The following is a 13,594-nucleotide window of genomic DNA, read 5'->3' on the forward strand; positions in this document are numbered from 1 at the left end:
TTGCTTGTATTATAGTTCACAATTCTGTATTTTTATGAAGTGTGTGTGTGTGTGTGTATGTGTGTGTGTTTCTTATACTTCTTCACTGTCATTTTGTGGCTTGTTTGTTTTGTAAATTGAGAGAAAGAAGAAGACAAGCCATTGTATGTATGGGGAAGCAGATCTGGGAAGAGATGCAGGAAGGGAAACCATCATCGGAATGTTACATGAAAAAAACTATTTCCAATAAAGACTTGAAAATAAAAATAAATTAATAACAAAAAATAAAGTATATAAAAAGCTTTGTGGAAAACCACTACTTAGAAGACTAATTGCAATAAAATATGGATGAGTGGACAGGGTTGTTTCCAGAAAATGTGAGTTATGAAAATTTCAGTACACAATGTGGAATGCTACTTTAAGAACTATTGATTATGGAAGACATTTATATAAAACAAGAAAGTCTGTTGTCATTGCCTTTGGTAACCTCTCTATAACTAAATTGTAAAACCCTATCCTGAAGCTAACACTCAGTTGAGATATAGGACTTAGAGAAATTAATCTCAATCTAGTAAGAAAACTACCTTGTATATTAAAGTGAGAATTGCACTCACTTTAATATCTTCGACCATAATTTTATCTTACCTATAAGAAGTGTAGGGATAAAGATCAATCAGATTTGAGAGAGTGGCAAACTAATGACTGGACCAACTTGGGACCCACTCCATGATAAAGAGCAATTCCCCAACACTATTAATGAAATTCAACTATGCTTGCATACAGGAACCCAGCATATCTGTCTTCTGAGAGGCTTCATCCAGCAGCTGATAGAAACAGATGCAAAGACTCACAGCCAAACTATAGGCCAAACCAGGGGAGTTTTGTGGAAGGAAGGATTTGGGGAGCTGTAAGGGTAAAGGACACTACAAGAAGGCCTACAAAGTCAACTAATTTGGGTCCATGGAAGCTCACAGGGACCGAACCACCAACTAAAGAGCATGCATTGGCTAGAACTATGTAGCAGATATGTAGCTTGGTCATCATGTGGGTTCCCTAATAATGGGAGTAGAGGCTGTCTGTTGCCTACCTTTGGATCCCATTCCTATAACTGGGCTCTCTTGTTGGCCTCAGTGGGTGGGGACCTGTGACTTGAGGTGCCACGGTGCCTGGTACTTCTTGGGTACTGCCAATTCTCTGAGAAGAGGCACAGGGAGAAGAGGGGAAGGGATATGACTGTGGGACTGGAAGGAGAGGAGGGAGGGGCCTGGGCCCAGGCTGTAAAGTGACTAAATAAGTAAGTAAGTAAGTACATAAATAAATAAATAAATAAATAAATAAATAGTTATATAGAAAGATTTTTTTAAAAAAGAAAAGAAAACATCGTCTTTGCTGTAAGCTTTTGTAGTATCAGAGAATTGTTATGTAGATTATTGGGGGCCGGGGAGGAGAGAAAAAAGTATGTCCGTGTTCTTACCAAGCATTGTACTTACAATCTATCATACTGAATTGACAAGCAAGCTATGTCTACTGGAAAAGCAGTGATGCAACTGTAGTGGAGCAATTCTGATGGATTTGAGGCCTGCTCCACAGGAGGAATTTATGCCTCGTACTTAAACCTGTTGAAAATTCCATGACTGAGGAGGTCATTGGTTTTAAGGTAGAACCTAGTAATATCATTTTGCTAAGCTTTTCTCAAGCTACCTTTTAAGCGTTTATGCTTCACCACAGTCCTCAGTTAATTTCATGCTTAACTCGAGAAGCTTCTTTGCAACGGGAAGCACCAGAAGCACTGGGTACGGAGACTAGTCAAAGTGGTAAGAGGAAGTGAACGTGAGTATTCATCCCTGACTGGGACATCTTTTATCAAACCGCCTTTTCTCCCTCCAAAGCTCGCAAAATCATAAGAAGAAATAAGAAAACAAAAAGAACACAAGATCAAGAGGTCAAGAGACGATCTCTGAGCACTGTCTTTGAGAAGCAGTATGGCTGTTTCACACAGGCACCCACAGCCTCTTGATTGTATGAATAAGATCCACACAAGACAAAGCCAACCCAAGTTCCAGGATGTCTAGAGAAGAACTCATGGGATGCTGTTGCTACTGGAGAAGTTGCTGGTACTTAGCAGCTGTTGAGGAAAGGAGAATCATTCATTTTCCTTTCCGGCTTTCCTGTCAGGTTGCCCATATGCAGTGGATGCCATTATAACCACACACATAAAGACAGAACTAAATGTTCTTAGTGGGCTATTAAAAATAAGAAAAGAATAGGACATGATGGAGTAGAGAGCTGGCTCCATGTGAGATGATCCAGCAGGCCTTGGGAGGACATGTTGGCGTAGAGAGAGCTGTCTCCATGTGAGATGATCCGGGAGGCCCTGGAAGTTTCTGTGGGATGAGATGTAAATGATGATCATGTTTCTTTATACACACATGTGAAACTCTCAAATGTTACACAGGTTTTAATAATTAGTTTTGTCTTGTATTTAATATTTATTATAAGGAAATAATTAGTACATTGAAGTACAGCTTACATGAAAATACCACATAGCATCTCAGAAGTGTGTAAAAATTCAATGTCTTTACCAGATAAAAATTAATTTAAACAGAGAGAAAGTTTGTACTTACTGTTGCTAAAGTACAGGTATAGAGAAAATATGTACTAAGTTAGACTATATAGCAAGAGATAAAAAGAAGAAAAAAAGACTCAGAAAGAGTAGTTTAAATAAATGTTGACAATTTCAGAGCCTATGCCTACTAATAGGGTATAATTCTAATAGTCCTTATATGTATGAAGAAATAATACCTTACCTTCCAAACTCACTGGAACCCTGAATCTACTCATGTTTAAGTTAAGCTTTGGGAGAAATGAAATTTAACATTCTGTTTTAAATGATGTAATTAACATTATTTAGAACATTATCGCACACTAATACATACATGTATAAATATATATATGTGTATGTGTGTGTATATGTGTGTGTACGTGCTTGTATACATATATATGTATATATGAATCCAATTTGAACTCATAGGATGTCATTTTCCCCTAAAGACTGGCATACTTTCATATTCGTGTGTGTGTGTGTGTGTGTGTGTGTGTGTGTGTGTGTGTGTGTGTTTGTGTAAAACTTCTGCTTTGAACTAACCAATTCACTTTTCTCTCTTGGGAATCACAAGCTACTTAAAGGATAGCTGAAAATGCCAGCCAGACATTAAAATTCTTAACAGTAATGCCGCTTTAGGGAAGGAAAGCATTTGGTGGAGAGGATAAAGAAAAGAAGGGAAAAATTATGGTTCAAATGCTCTCCTGTCCAAGTGTCCTAGTCTCACATGGACAGTTGATCTGACTTTCCTAGTCACATCAGGCATGCAAATCTGTTTCCAGAGTGTTTTGCTTCCTCTCCCAACATGTCTGTGCTGAATTGTATATCCGTAGCACATACTATCTTTCATTTTCCTAGTCATGCTAAGGCTTTTCTTATATAAGAACTTTGCCTAGGACATTTCACTTGCTGTACATATCCTCTGGCTATATTTTTTTTATTTATTAAAATTAATGCCCTATTATCTGACTGTTTTTTTCATACCCAACCTAAAATATGTCATACTACTTTATGCCATTTTTAGCACTAATTATTGTAGACAGCTGGTCTTAATTTGTTCACCTGTTTTCTTCATATCATTTTCTGGCTTTAATTTATAAGTTCTTGGATTATGCCATGCTTTCTCTTGTCCACCTTACACACAGAAACTAGTACAGTCTCTGATACTAGTTTACATAGTACGGTATGTAATATTAGTTACATACTGGTAAACAGTATGTAATTAATATTTTGAAATTAAGTGATAATTAAGATTTTTTTGTCATGGAATATTTTGTTTTCTCCATAAATGGTTATTGATAATTTTGCTGGGTAAAGTAGTCTGCCCTAGCATCTGTGGTCTCTTAGGTTTGCAGGATCTTTGTCCAGGCCCTTCTGGCTTTTATGGTCTCTGCTGAGAAGTCTGGTGTAATTGTGATAGGTTTGCCATTAAATGTTATTTGGCCCTTTTCCCTTGCCTCAGTCACGTTCATAGGGGAGGGTAGTAAGGGGAAAATGGGAGGGAGGGAGAAATGGGAGGATACAAGGGATGAGATAACAATTGAGATGTAATATGAATAAATTAATAAAATATATTTTTAAAATGATCTTTTGCATGACTAAGATGCCTTGTGTCGTGGACTTTGGATATAAATGAGCAAAGTGCAGGCATGTGAAAAATGAACACAGCATTACAAGACAGTGTGCTACTGACAGATACTATAAAAATTTGAGATGATGGGAACAAATGCAGTACTAGAGTCAATGAAAGTTGTAACACAGTCTGCTGGACTTGAGACTTGATTAAAAACTTTATTTTGAGCATATAAATCAAAAGAGGCTGATCTATCTACCACTTATTTTTCAACAAATAATTTGGAGAATTTACTATATTCTGAAAACTCATGTGTTGTGGCGGCAAGGCACACCAGCGGTGCTCTCTTTCTATCAGTTTTGAAGGACTGTGTTCCACATTTCAGTATATTCATCTATGACACCGGACAGAATACCAGCTGTCCTTTACAATGAACACTGTGCTGCCACTCTAGGTGTCCTGTTTTTCTTTTACTACTACTGGGTGGTCCTTCCTACGGTGTCTATATACTACACAGCTAAGGTATGATAACTTTTTTGAATCTTCAGACAAAATGATCAGTTCTAGCTTCTTGAAATATTATACTGAAAAGTATTCCACACATACATTCTGGAACCATGCCAAAAATATGGGGTGTTTTACTTATGTCAAAGAGATAGGAATGATGACGAAGGAGAGAATATCATTTTTACATATGTCAACCAGAGACAGAAAGTCACTTATGAGGTTTTTAGGATAACGCAATGCAAGTGTGAAGATTGGACTATCTTACAGAGGATAGAAAACAAATGTCAATTATGATAGAACAATAATTGCTGGGCTCTGTTATCTGATGGGAAAAGATGGTTAATCAACACATAAGAGAAATAGGAAATAAGATAAAAGAAACTTGGTTTATGAGGACAATTTAATGAGATAAAGTACTGCCAGTGACAAAAACATGTACTAAGGTGAATGTACTAAGCATAGAATCCAGTGTTGGGAAAAACCAATAGACATAGTTTAGACACTTCTGCTCTGATGGACTAGAAGCATGAGCTAGAGATGGTGTGTGTCAAGAACAGTACATAAGTGTCGCTGGACATATGGTACTGTTGTGGCTGGGCAGGGTCCATGCATGTGTATCCTAGCTTTGTTCTCTCCTATTCTATAAGAGATATCTCGATAAAGGAAAGCAGCATCCTCTTGTCTATAAGAGTTGATATGCAAGCCATAAAGCATAGGTTAAGGTAGCACTAACTGTAGACAACTTAGCTTATGTTATGTTCATCTAACCCTTCCTTCACAACATCTAGTCATTAATCTTTTTCAGTTCTTATTTCTCTATATTCAACAAATACAAACATTCATTAGCTACCAAAGACAAACAGGTTCCAAAAGAAATCTAATTAATTTAGCCCTTAGACTTCCCTAAGAGCTTCTAATCTCACTAAAATTTTGGGGGAAAATCTTCCTCCTTACAAGAAAGGGAATCAAAAATCAAAATTTAAAAAGATGTTTAATCACATGATAATAGTGCCCAAAGTAGATCATCTGATTTACATGGTAGACATGGAGCACAAAAAGCCAAGAAAAGCCATTGCATATCTGTTTAATTCTGAACTTTTGAAACTCCAACACCAGCTTAGGCTGACTACTCTATGTCTTCACTTCTCCAGTGATTTCTTTCACTGGAGAATAGAAGGAAAAGTAGGAAAAGGGGAAATACTCTTTTTTTTAAATAAATGTAAACATGTCACAGGACATGATATAAATTTATAGCTATGTAAAAAAATATAAGAAAACCATTCAACAGGAAGTTAACAACAGTCTGAAAGTTTACAAAAATGAATTCTCAAAACAGGATACTGCCAGTAAGGGTGATGTGTGTGTGTGTGTGTGTGTGTGTGTGTGTGTGTGTGTGTGTGTATACATAAAGCCACTGATGACTAAAGGTCTGGGTGTTTAGCATGAATCGAAGGAGAAAAAAGTTGTGAAGCAATCTTTGGTCCCTTGGTTTGACAACTCAGAGCTGGTTGTAGTTTTGTAATTTTTGACTTTCACTTTTCCTCATGAAGCACTTCTTAATATCTATCATCTGCTCGTAAAAATGAGTGGTTAATATGAAATTACATTATATAAAACATTAAAAGAAAAACTATGAAATTAATACCCAAATTCAGGGGACATATTCTGCCTCAGTCAACTTCTCTAGAAATATTTTCACAGACATCTCAGCCACTTCCAGGGGAATGTCTCATAGGTATCTTCAAATCCAGGCATTTTGTCAATGACACATTTGGTGAGTCTTTACTTCCATATTTGACTTTTCTGGAGATTAGGAAAAATGTAGACTCAAGGGTATATGTGTGGGAAAAGTTTAATGTGTACAACCTTTTATAACTGAAAAGAAAAATACAGGAGTGAGTAGCTGGCAACAGCTGGAGGTAGTGCTGATGCAGAGATGGAGAAAGAAGATAACAGACTTCACAAACATAGATCCCCAAAAAGCAAAGGATGTTGCCCCAAGGGCATGGGAGACATTTCTACTATGTCACATCCAATCTGTGATCTCTAGCATAGTCTGAAGACCCTTGTACGAAAGCCCCTTGCATTCGAACAAACGCAAATCAGTGAGGGCCTAAACGTAAGGTCCTGGTACATGGAAAAGGTTTTTGTTTTCGGGTGACTTGAATTGTAGAACAGTTACTTGACCATACAATCATTACAATCTTCAAAAAAATAAACACAACAATAATGACTTGGAATTGAGAAAAGATGATTCATATGGAACAGTGTCAGCTCTTCTATGAGCTGGCTTTAAGGTCAGCATGAATCAGAGGAACCTGTGAGCAGGGTAATAAGAACAAGGTGCTCCACCCTGCTTCTCTGTTATTTTCTTCTCCTCCCAGGTCGCTCGAGCCAAGAATCCTCCACGTCTCCTCATCTGCTGCTGATAAGCACGTCTGTGCCAGACCCTCCCCAGCATCCTTGGAAAACTTTTTTTTTCTTATAGCCACCTTCCTTTTCCTCCCCACCAGAAAACTTCAGAGGAGGGCTTTCAGAAATGAACCAGCTCATTGTGCCTGGATTAACCCCATCTAGAATCTTGAGAAATCATGACACATTGACATCTATCCCTAATTTTCAGTACCAGGAGCCCTGCTAGGGAGCCTCAATAACATGGGTTTTGATGTTACTCTTCAGGCAAGTTTAAATACTTAAAGCAGTAACTTTAAGGGAGAGATTGGGAAACTACAGTTACTATGTGAAATCCTGTTCGCTGTTTATTTTGGCACAGAAGGCAAATTAAGTATGATTTTAACATTTCAAATGGTTTAAAAGATCTAATGTAATAATTTCTTGAAAGTGAAGGAAAATCAAATTCCTGTGTGAAAAAAAAATATACTTTAATTAGAATGCAGATCTGCCCTTTGTTTATCATCTCAGCTGCTTCCATAAGACTCATTGCTCACAGCTGTTGTCACATTACATGTGTTGTCCCATGTATTTAACTAATCTAAGCTCTAGTCCACAGGACATCATGGACCTTTAGGTGTGCACTGTGGCTTTCTAGAGTCAATGCAGTAAAAGCATTCACATTTTATACTTACTGATTAAATCTTCCCATTCACAGGCTTTGTGGTCTTGATTTAGATTTCCAGTGACATTTCTCCACCACCAGATGCCTTCCATTCACCAATGGATGCCACATAGGATGCTTCAGAGCAAGGAGCACATCATAACTAAGGGAACACCTTCCACGAGATTTAGAGCCAGGCACTGGCAATGTCAATCTGAGTTCAGCTGAATTGTCTATGTGATTAATGAAATCATATGTTTTCAGGGCAAATACTACAGATCCTAACTAGCAGTTTACAGCTGAACAATGAGAACCCACAAGTTGCTCACCTAACTGTGGTTCTTAGGGTCTGAAGGGCTTCCTTTTTGAGAACTACTTCGCTGTAAGAACACTGTAAGGAAACATTACTGGTGTTACAGAGGAGGCTGATGTTAATTTAAATAATCACTCTTGAACTGGGTTCTTAAAGAATTCTCTATGAGGTTTCTGAGTAGGGATAAATAGCCTTTTTGTCTAAGAGATAAGACGTAGGATCAGAAGGCAAAAAAGACAAAACTTGAGACTAAAACCTTAGCAAAGTATATTTGGGTTAATGAGTGTTCCAAAGCAATTTGATCATCAAGACTCTGGAGCCATTTTCATATAAGTCTCTTCCTGAGCTCAAAGAGATGAACAATGAAGCCAGGCATGGTGGCACACACTTATAGTCCCAACACTCAGGGAGGAAGAGGAAGGCAGATCTCTGTGAGATCAAGGCCATCCAGGTCTATAAAGCCTGTCCTGGAAAGACAAGGCTGCACAGAGAAACCCTGTCTCGAAAAATGAGAATGAGTAGGGTAGGGAAGACAGTATGTATATTTCATTTTGTTCAGTCTTGTAAGATTTCTTTCTGTTTTAAGCATGTTTACATTACCTTTGTTTTATTTACATTTAAATACCATGTTTAATATGTCTCTGTGAAGATATTTAATCCACTCCATGGCATCGCTCTCTTCCTTGTTGTTAACATCTCTTTTATTTTCCATTTATATCTTTTTCTCTAAATTTGGTAAAGCAGGGACTTTTTGTGAACTTCATGCCTAAAGTCTTTTGAGATGGAGAATGAAAATTACAAATAGGAAACTATAACCTTAAAGTTAATATGTCCATTATACATGTATTTCTACTATTATTTACCACTTTCTAACATTAGTAATATGAAAAAATTTTCAACATATATTCTATTAAACCACCTTTTAGTAAGTCTAGATAATTGAATTGCACAAAACTAATATTTGTGAAACCTTTTTTAAAGTATGAAAACATTAGATTATGTTCTAGATGCCATTAACCCTGAAATAAAAACATAGTAATTGGTGTTTCCTTCCTCTTTCTCTTCCCTTTCCCATCTTCTTCCTTCCTTTTCCTTCTTTCTTGTCTGACTGTCTCACATGGCAATTATATAGAACATCTGCATAAACAGTTTAAGTTCTAGATAACAATCTCTAAACAGAGGTTTTGGAGTCATTTTTCTCCAGCAATGTTCAATCTCAGGATGTCTAACAACTCTCAAATCTTGTGGCAAATGACACTTATATTGTAGAGAAGGGTCTCCTCATTCTACAACAGTGAGTTCTTCTAATATTTCACACAACCTACCCTAGGGACAAAAAAAGTTACTTTCTTTTCTCCTACCAAAATTTTCTTCTTGCCAATCTCCAACATATCTGAGAAGATAATGCACACAGACAGAAAGGTGGATATTGTTAGCTCTTTGAGGCAAGCTTTCACTGAGGGCAACCATTATTTATTGGTTTCATGCCTGAATTTTTATAGATGTAAAATGTACAGGATTGGCCTTCTGAAGGAAATGTACATGGAGAAACTAAGTCCCTTCCCAAGACTGCACAGGTACCACCCACTCATCCAAGGCACATATCACCTTCCTCTAAGGAGTAGATTCCTGCTCCAGCAAAGACAAAGTAGAGCAACAGAAGGATGCACTCTACAGTGAAAGGATACATGTATACATATATATCTGAGAACCAAACCAGCCAATGTTTTCAGGTGTTCAAATCCCTCCTGATGATCTTTATGCTAAGAAGGAAGAGGATGAAATAGACAACTGAGCTTTTGGAAATGTTCTTCTCCTCTCTGTTTCTATGCTCTTCCCAAAGATTATTCTCTTCCAACAACAGCAGATTCACTCTTTTCTGTCTCATTTTCAAGAAATGAGACTGATATTGATTACTATTTTCCATCTCTTGCATATGCATATTTCTTTTTGAAAATGATTAGCCTGAGGAATGAAGAGATCACAGCGGCACCAGAGTGACGGCTCAGCAGTGTGATGTCTGATGGTCTGAGCTTGATACTTGAAGGATGGCGAAAGAAGAAAAACTATTTCACAAATTGTCCCTCTAACATACACATGCATGAGGTGGTATTTATTCTTGTCTCCATTTCCATTTATACATCACACATAGACATACACATATACATAGTTATAAGCATCATCATAATTACAAAAATATGAAAAAGTTGTTTAAGAAGAGATCATCATAAATAAACAAATACGTTGTAGGTTTAGGTGTGTTTTGGTGTATTCGTGTCTCTTTAATAATAACTCTGTAGCCTGCCATTCCCTCTAAATTCTGGTGTACCATGGCCACTTATTGCTTTTTATTACTGGCATTAAATACTTTCACATTTATGTAAAATCTTGTACATTAATAGGAATCACAGAAAATGGTACATGCTCAGGTCAGTGCAAGTAAGAGTCCAGCAAATTTTTTGTTCCTAAGGATCCACTGTTTCTCTTTCTGTGTGTGTGTGTGTGTGTGTGTGTGTGTGTGTGTGTGTGTGTGATTTTAGACAACTGCTGGCATCTTACTTTGGTCACGTGACTTAATTCACCAGTCTTGGCCGTCAAGACCCTTATTTCTCTATGTTCTGGTTCCTGGTTTATTGCTTTTGTGTTGTACTGTTATATAAACTATAAGGTGAGTTTCTTCGTTCTTACTCCTCATAAAATGACTTAGAATCATTTGAAAATCACAGTAGTACAAAACATTAAATCTCCCATATCTGGAAGTCACTGGGCAGGACCCTTGAACCAATCTTTGTATCCCAATCAGCCCAATATCTTCCCACAACCTCACAATCAGCTAGGAAAAACAAATGCCAATAGATCAAGCTAATGTTCTTTGGGATTATAACAGTTACTATGGGAAGGCAAAGCAAATTAATGAGTGAGTCTGAACTATGTGCAAAGTATAGGTTTTGAAATATGATATTAGGTAGCATAGAATTTTCTTCATATTCAAAGACACTGAAACTCCAAAATTAAAATTTCCAAGGCCATAAAGTCATTTATAACTCCACAATATTAGATATTTGTTTCTTTTGCCTAGAGACTGTGTTCTTTCTATTATACCACCTACTCTGCTTATTTCTTATATTACTAATTAAAGAAATATTTTGTAGCATAGAAATTGTTTTGATGCCAACTATCCCAAGCTCAGCAGGCCTCATGGATGCCTGTCCAAGACACTGAAAATTGATCTCTGGACACACACTTGGAATTATTACTTATATTAAAATAAAAGAACTAAACTCAACAAAATTAAATATTTGTATAATTCCTTTCTCTTTTAATCATATTTTGATCACATTTAATATTAAAATACTTTTCCTGCCCTAACCTCTAGTTTCTAAAATTCTTGCTTTTCTCATAGTTCCTATTAGTTCTCTTTTGGGTAATTATGTTTCTAAACAGCAAAATGTCCTCTCAGTTATTACACACGTGAGTCCATTTCTTAAGGCACAATATTTACCCCTGCTTGCACCTATTTTCTTATTTGTGTGATCAGATCTTTTCCCCACAATACCTGAAGGAGTTTGATATTCAAAATAAATGAATCAGAGGAAGGACAGCAGGTTACCAAGAAGAGACTTGATACCCTATGATCATATAGAGGGGGAGGTAATCTCCCTCAGGAACAGTCATAGGGGAGGGGAATAAGGGGAAATTGGGAGGGAGGGAAGAATGGGAGGATACAAGGGATGGGATAACCATTGAGATGTAACAAGAATAAATTAATAAAGGAGGAAACAAAACAAAACAAAACAAAACAAAATAAATGAACTAAAACATGAGCATCACAGTGAACTTTGCAAGGCAAGAGGTCCACTTCCTGTCTCCCAAGACTTCCCATGAGGTTGCAGAGCCACAGCTTATTTCCAAACAGGACGAAACCATTACATTTCAGGGCGTCAACTTTTCACCTGGTGGATGATCTTGCAATCATGGCTAGTCACAGGCATAGACAAAAACACAACCTTGTGCCTAAACAGGGAGCAAACAATATTTTTTTCCAAAAAAGAAAATTGGAATTCCAATATGCCGTGGTCATTTATTTTCTGAGACTTTCAGTTTACCTATTTTAGAATAACAACTGTTAGGTTACTCCTTTTTTTTCTCAACGATTTTAGATTTTATCTATCTGGGTAGCAGGCTGGCTGGCAGATCTGGACCCCTGCGGGCCTGCACAAACTGAGGTACCAACCAAAGACGTTGCAGGAAGAGAACCTAGACACCCCTGTCTCCACATGGGGAAGCAGGCGGGAGGTGGGGGGTGGTACGGGGACCGCCTCTGACATGAACTCTCATGCCCATGATTTGATCATTTCCCCTTGGCAGGGCGCCTCTGTAGGGACACAGAGGAAGGGGATGCAGGCTATCCAGATGAGACCTGAGTGTGGACAGAGGGGAGGGGTGGAGGGCCCTACCTGTCAGAGGTCTAGGGGAGAGGAATAGGGCAGAAGAGGGAGTGAGGGTGAGAACCAGAGGATAAGAGTGAGGGTATAACAATCAGGATGTAATGTGAATGAATTATTATTTAAAAAGGAATGAAATATAGAAGATATGACTAAGTGTTACACATCAAACAAATGCACTGTTACTATTGAGGTATAGTACAGAACTAAATGGCTTATCATATTAAAATATTATTTTGCTTTTAAGAACTGAAGTAAATCCTTTGTTTTGAGTGTGAAATTAGGTAAATTTTGTTATTATGATAAAAGTACAATAATTTATCTGTTTCAAGGTCCCTCTTAAATATACAATCTGACCAGTTTTCACCTTGCTGCTAATTCCACACAGGTTCGGCTGTCCACCACTTCACCATTAAATGCAGCACACATGGGCTGTCTTTTCTCCCTTTCCTTGCTCCCTCCTTTCTCCCTTCGCTTCTCTCCTCTTCAGCCTTTTCCAGTCCTCATGCTACTTCAGAGTTCTATTCTCCTTCTCTTCTTTTCTAAAGTGTGGAAGCTAAGAAACGAGAAAGGGTTTTAGCCTTGGATGAAATCAAACGTTTTGCTTTCTGATGAATACCATATATCTCCTATACCTGTACCTAAAAAGATAAACATGACTGCAGTGGACCTAAGTAAACATAGATGAAAAGCAATGTATTTTGAAAAGGTGATTTTTTTGTTATGAAATTAGAGTTTAGCTAAAATAATAGTATCTTGGAAAATATTTGTTTTTAATTCTCCCATTTAGAGTTAATCTCAAAATTGGTTAAAAACAGGAACAGCAGCAGCAGCAACAACAACACAACTAAAAGGAAATATTCTAAATCATAATAATCTTTCATTAACCAGTCACAGAAGACCATTTCCTTGAAATGTATTATGTGTTAAGTTTTCCTTTGTCTTCTCTAGCTAAGTAAACCTTTGTTCTGCGTGCTCTGTGGCTATTGGTGCCTTTGAATGTGGGCTCCACCACCATTTGATTTACTTTTTTCTCATGGGCAGGATATTTCTTTGACTGAGTAACGTTCTGAAACTTGGAAATCTAACCTGTATTTTAGTCTTAGGAAAAGAACATTCA

The sequence above is a fragment of the Acomys minous genome, assembly GCF_964271855.1.
Source record: "Acomys minous genome assembly, chromosome: 10".
NCBI classification, from domain to species: domain Eukaryota; kingdom Metazoa; phylum Chordata; class Mammalia; order Rodentia; family Muridae; genus Acomys; species Acomys minous.